Raw genomic sequence first — 6,716 nt, forward strand, 5'->3', positions numbered from 1 at the left:
CTCAGGTCTTAAAATAACCTTATTGTTAGCTTGTTAATCTAGTCCAAGTATTAGCTTGTTAGTAGTTGAGATCACAGGCTAATTACTGACTTTCACAGCTTTTGGATTAGATCTATAATAGAGTTCAGGCCCTGGCATCCGCTGCCCTGTTTACAAATAAAACCAGAAAAAAGAAAAATCCTCATAAAACAACACGAGAGGCAAAGGAATACAAATACTATACAGCTGTAAGGGAGACCAAATACTTAACATCACCACCATTTTCCAGTAATCACTCCCAGAAATAAAAAAATTAATTCTATTAATTCATATTAATTGTATATCCCTCATACTTATAACCCTTAGATGTTTTCTGTGGATGGAGTCCATTGCTGATGTAATAGTCTGGAGCCAAGTGGAGATCATGCCTACCATGGTTTGGGTTCTACCTGTTTTTAGGTAAACCTGACTTTCTGCTTTTAGGCATATCCCTCTTCCAAGAGCCAGAACACAAACTCAACCTTTTTGTTTTCATTTCTTTGCCATCCCTAAGTTGTTTGGTTGTAGCATCCAGACCCAGATCCAAAAGGCAGCGAAATAGTAGAACACAGCCAGGACAGAGAATTGTGCCAAGGAGGCTTGATGATCCATTGGGTGCATGTGCAAGTGCCTATTTGCTTTCCTAACAAATAGAAAGAGTGTATAGGAAGGGTGCAAAAAATAGTTCTATGCCACATAAGGATGGTTAAGGATACCACACACCTGCAAACTTAGACTCACAACACAAGGCATATCCAAACATCAATTATAACCCCCAGACCTCTTGTAGTAGTGTAACATGATAAAAGCTAATATAAAGAAAGTGGCAGCACTGAAGTCCACAGCAGCCCTGCCATTACACTGGAGACCGCTGCACACAACCCTGGGGTCATGAACGAAGACATGTACAGCAATCAGCGAACATGCATCCATGTGTGGAGAGATCTATATTTAATGAGAAGACTTAATTTGAGTTAATAACAGGAAAATACACACCTATTAGGAAGATATCCTCAGTAGCAAGTAGTGAAATCTATTTGATGCAAAAGTAAGCCCCTATTAAGAAAAACAAACCCAATATTGCACGTACATTTTGAAACCAGCATGGGTATTTTTACTTTCATTCTACCTATATCCCACAGATTTTCAGAAGACGTTTTCAGCTGTCCAGATTTTGTGAATCAAGACATCCTTGGCATCTTGGCGTTTTACGCACAGTGGTTCGTTCTCATAAGCAGTAGCATGTGCACTTTGCCTCTTCAATTATCCAACTTTTCTATTTTCTTTGAGGAAATTGTTACTCAGTTCAAGCAAATTGTCAAGGGAGATGGATGATCTTCATGTGCTTCCAATGCTTTTCTGTACTTTCACTGCTTGCTCTAAAGCTAAAGCCATCCTGGGCAGATATTTTTCCATCTGAGATTTTTTTTCCTATTCTAGGACTATAAGGCATTAGTTGGGAACTGAGACCTGCAAAAATGAATAGGTGCACAAAGTGCTGCAAAAAGGAAGTCTTTAATCACAAGAAAATCTCTCAAAAAAAAAAAAAAAAAGGAGAGGGGGAGGGGGAAACAGAGTAACTGGTTAGTTTAAACTAACCACAGTACCAGCCAGCATTTGTTGCCTCCTCTTCTGTTAGATAAGGTTGCCAATCAGAGACATAGCCCATTAAAATTTGCTTCTTATCCATTTCATTTTCATAGTTTCTTGCCTTAAGGTGGTGATGGGAGTGAGAGAGGCTGGCAGGGTTTTGGACATACCCACGATCCATCATTTCTCATTTTAGTTTCCCACACTGGTGTAGGGATGGGTGTGTGGATGTCACAGGAGTCCCCAGCACCTGTACTCAACCTCCGTTCACTGGGTAGCAAGAAGCTCAGGGCTCCTCTGGCAAGAAACTGGGAGCTGCGTGATGCCCAAGGGCGGAAATGGGAGCCCACCCATTGCCCCTTTGGTGGGGTGCAAAACGCACTCTGGCTGCTCAAACCGTCCCTGTGTGCAGCCGTGGGCCCCCTGCCTGAGCGCTGCTGAAAGCTGGGATCCTTATGGCCAGGTTGCGTGTTGGTGCCCAGCTGAAGCCACACTGGCTCCCCAAGCAGCACCAGCCATCACTTTTTCTCTGCTGAAGTCAACTAACTAGTTGGCAGAGTTGAAGTTGCATATTTGCTAGCACTCCTTATTTCCCAAGAAAACTATAAGCATGGCTATGCCAGAAGTTGATATGCTGGCATGGAAAAAATCACGTCAATACGTGACATTAATACCAAAAATAACCAAAAGTAGCACACTGTATCTTCAGTGAAGCAAATGCAAAGAGCTATGTTTAAATCATTATATTTTTATTCAACAAATTGAAGAGCAGTTTCTTCTACTTCAGTCCAAAAAAATCAAGCAGCATATTGCACACAGTAGCAGCTCCACCTCAAGGATTAACTATATAGACACACAGATATGTGTGTAGAGAAACACTCACGTTACCCAAGATATGGGTGTAGCTTGGATTTATATATTGTATAATATCATCCCTTGCTCCCAGCTTCTGCACCGTTCCAGTTATACAGAATCGAAATTTTTAACTGCATTTATTTCAGCTGATAAAAGCATCCACCATAGAGCACAGACAGGGTTTATTCATAATTCTTAAGAGGCTTTTTTTACTCCAGCCATATCCCACATGCTGTCCAGCTGCAAATGCAGACCCTGGATATCAGTTTTCTAAATGGATGTGTAGCAAGTCAATAGTACCTAAATTCCTCAGGCTACTAAGTATTTCTTCTGAATAGGCAGAAATTAATTAGATTTACACCAGGATGAAAATTCACAAAACACCCCAGTTTGCTTTAAGAAAGGAGAATAAGGTCACACCAGCTGCTCTCTGACATCCGCATGATCATCCAGTAGCACTGATTTTGACAGCGTGGAAAGAACCTCGGACAAGATAACATCTGAGCTGCTTGAAACACAAGCTCTCTCTGCAAGACATGACTGGAGCTTGCACGGCTCCTGCAGCCAATGACTCACCCCAGCTACACCAAATTTTGTCTTCATCCAAATTATCCCAGCACACCAAACACAGGCATGATGTGCAGCCAGTGACAGAGTCAACGCTGTAACACTATGAAATTGTCTGCCATAGCACGGGTCAGCCAGTTTGGATTTCTGATGCATCTTTTTGAAGCCTCCAGCTGTATGTGGTAGCTTTTCTGAGTTTTTCCTGAAAAAGCAGCAAAGAGGAAGGCAGGCTGACTAAGCAGGAATCCTGCACCTGGGCTTCATGCAAGAACTAGAGCAGGAGATCCTTGAACCCTTAGAAAGCCAAGTCAGACAGGATGCACTGCACACTGCCATGCTGCTCCCTGTCATTCTCCCGAGTAAGGCAGTGATGTAGCTGGAGACATTCAAAACTCTCAGCCTCCCTGTGCTGAGAACCAGCAGGAAGAGGAGCCCTGAGAAAAATGCGTGTCACTTGGCATCAGTATTGAAGTCAGGGAAATACCCAGTCTAGCAACAGGAACGTCACTCACCTACCAAGAAAAGGATGAATCACCTAGTTGTTTACAAACTACATGAAACCTTGATATATCAGTAAACTGTGACAAGTAGGTTGGGCAGTTTGTCTCCCAAGGGTGAATGTTCCTAACACCACTGACAACGTGAAGAAGTGCCGGCAGAGAGCTCCTGAGCTCATTGATGGGAACAACCCATTTCCTTCAATTGCGGTTTTACTCCGAAGAGTTACTGCCTTGAAAAGTTACCTTCCCTCCGTGGGCTGTCTCTCTGCAGGTGAGTCAGAGTTTAAGACATGCTTTTGGCAACTGAGATAAGTTTGCATGGCCAGATCCATACTGTACTCTGCTTCCTGAGCTCAGAGCCCAGCCATGGCTCGGGGGTCAAGACCACCACCACCCCAACTGGCTCATACCTGACGATCTGAGCGACACAGCAAAAGCTACGCCTCATGTAAGGAGTCTTTCATTTTCAACTGCTTTGTATTTAAGTCCCTCCTTCTATTGCCTTCAGATGCGTTTTACCTTGCAATATTAAACACAAAAGCAATCACAAAAAGCACACCATTAAAATGCAGGAGACCCAATTTCTTCTTTGCACAACATTAGGAACTTGTAAGACTATGTCACCATGATTTCTCAATAAACTGGGTGTTCAGTCCTCAAATGAGAGATGTGTTAGGTGTGGAAATAAGCTCTCCCATGTGTGTGCCACATCGTATAACAAAATTTCCTCTGAAGCATCACATTGCGGTCCCCTTCAGCTCACATACATGGTCAGTGGCCTGAAACAATAGATTACTATCAAAAAAAGTCACGTTAAAAGTCACCTGGAAGAGGAAGGAAAATGCGAAGTTCTCCAACTTGTTTCTTTTTTACTTGGATGTCCTTCTTGCTCTTTCCCAAAAGAGGCAGCAGTGGGATTCTCCAACTGATTTTTGATGTTAAGCACCAATCTTGTCTGCCATACTTTTCCCTGAAGGCAAAAGAGCTAATACAAAGACAAAAAACCTGCAAAACAGAAAAAAATGCTTGTTGAAGACCTTGTTTTACCACATAGCTCAAGTACCTGAAATCACCTAGAAAAGAAAGTATTCTTGCTTTAAAAGTAAAACCTGCAGCTTATCCATCAAGGCTCAAGGAAAAGTATTCCATGTGCTTAATTCTTCTTCATACCCCTGAGAATTTTCCAAGGAAATCTACAGACCCACACTATGTTTTTAATGTAGCCACATTATGAAAATGGAGAACATTTCAGGTCATAAGTCGGTAATCTCTGTCTCAACACAAAAGCTGCCAGAACCAACCTGTAGCTTGAGAATGCCATCTTCTATGTTTAATTTAAAAGTCCTCATTAAAGTTTCTCCCCTTTAGAATTTCTGAAGGGGAGGGGAGTGAGGAGCTTGAAAGTGTAGAATGGGGATACTCTAGGAACAGAGTCAAAAAAGCACTGCTTCAAATTGCCTTCAGACCAAGTCATTACCCTAAGCCCCTTGGTTCAAGCTAAACCTCTGTTAATACTGGGTTGGCAAGAGCCGCACTCTCTATGAAACCCGTTGGTCTCCACTTACATATCAGGGAGAAGAAAAACAAGTGGGGAAAAAACACAGGCTTATGTATGAGGTCAGATCTGTCCTAAGAAATGAAGAAACACCTGATTTTTTCATCTTCCAGATCACCTTTCTTTTCTCTGGTGCTGCTCTGGGGGACATGTACACATTTATGTTATCCACACTTGCCTCCTGCACCAGAGGCTCACAAAAAGGAATGCGAGTTTTAGTCAGTTCATAGGAGCAGAAGAAAGCCAAAGACCATGTGTAAGGGCTTTGATATGTTGAGATTCAACAGCGGGCTTAGTGACAGAGCCAGCACCACTGCTGAACATGCAGATACCATGGCTGCAAGAAACACCCCCAGCAAAGCAGCAACAAGGGCTTCAGTCAGGGTTTGCACACAGTGGGGTGCAAGACTGGGAAAGCCCTATGGATGATGAGGGGTACTTTCCCAAGGGGTATCAGGAGATTTGCAAGTCTAATCCTAGTCATAGTTTACTCAATCAAGGCCACTAGTGGAGCCATAGGTATCCCTCTCCTCCTGCTCCATCCTTGCATCCCTAAGGCAAACGTTCCAGCTGCTGGCTATCCCTTATCCCCATAGACCTCATCCCTGGGTTCCAATCCACCACTCATATCTGCCTCTAGCACCTGGGACTTGGCCCCAGCCCTCATCTCTGGGAGCCGGGATCTGCCCTCACATCAATTTCACCACCAGCCATGACCTATCTCCACTGTCTGTGAGTAGTGCTTTTACTAGAAAGGCAAAATAAAATTTATCCTTATTTCGCACATGGTGGCAGTCTCATTGTTGGGTCCAGCAGTGGACCTCTCTGAGGCTCTCTAAATGCTTCAACAGGACTTATCCTTGCTGCTGCCCTCTTGGGAGATAATTCAATGCCATGCAAAATCGAGGACAGCAAAAAATTTTATCTCAGGTCCAGTGGTTATGTGAAGAAATGCTAATGATGGTGGAGTGACCTGCACAAGGGACCCAACCAAGCTATGGGAGGCAAGAGTAGGGGGGAGAACTACAAACCAGCACCAGCATGTCTGCAGCAGAGGGAGGGACGCTACTGCAACCAAATATCTACAGCTTCACTCACAAACTGATCTCCATTGGCAGATTTCTGAGTGGGGAGGAAATATTAGTACGAAACACACTGGGCAGTAAAGAAATCATCCCAAAAATTGGGCAGACTAGGCAGAGTATGCAAATTTTTTTCTCTGAAAACTCCATTGATGTAATTGAAACAATAAATTACCATCATTTACCAGTTTGCTCAGCCCTCCAGATAGTCATTCACAATTTCATTTTTTTCAGCAGAGTAAGTCGTATCATAAATTGTTACACTTGAAATGAGAATCACAATCACCAGATTATGATCCATCTAATTGAAACAAAGCTAAGTATTTCGTATTATACATACAATACGGTGTTCATGTGCCAAAAATTAAGACACAAAATGCTTTGGTGTTTATATTGACGTCAGTTTTTTGCTTCAATCAACATTTACCTTTTAGGTCAATACATTTTCATGTTTGCTGTAACAGAAGCTAGAATCAACATGCTTACAACTGTAATTATTTCACTTAACTCTTCAGCGTCTGAAATAACATTTGCAAGGAAAAAGGAAAG

At 42.7% G+C, this 6,716-nt stretch overlaps 1 protein-coding gene across 1 annotated transcript in view; it reads right to left on the bottom strand.

Annotated features, from left to right (window-relative positions):
* Positions 1 to 4,783, bottom strand: part of ZPLD1 (zona pellucida like domain containing 1) — a 159,792-nt gene extending 155,009 nt beyond the window's left edge. Inside the window, exon 1 of the mRNA XM_054056175.1 lies at positions 4,355 to 4,783. The gene's annotated coding sequence lies outside the window, so the exon portion shown is untranslated. The remainder of the gene's footprint in view (positions 1 to 4,354) is intronic.
* Positions 4,784 to 6,716: the final 1,933 nt, after the last annotated feature.

This window comes from Cuculus canorus, chromosome 1 (genome assembly GCF_017976375.1).
Source record: "Cuculus canorus isolate bCucCan1 chromosome 1, bCucCan1.pri, whole genome shotgun sequence".
In the NCBI taxonomy this organism is placed as follows: Eukaryota; Metazoa; Chordata; class Aves; order Cuculiformes; family Cuculidae; genus Cuculus; species Cuculus canorus.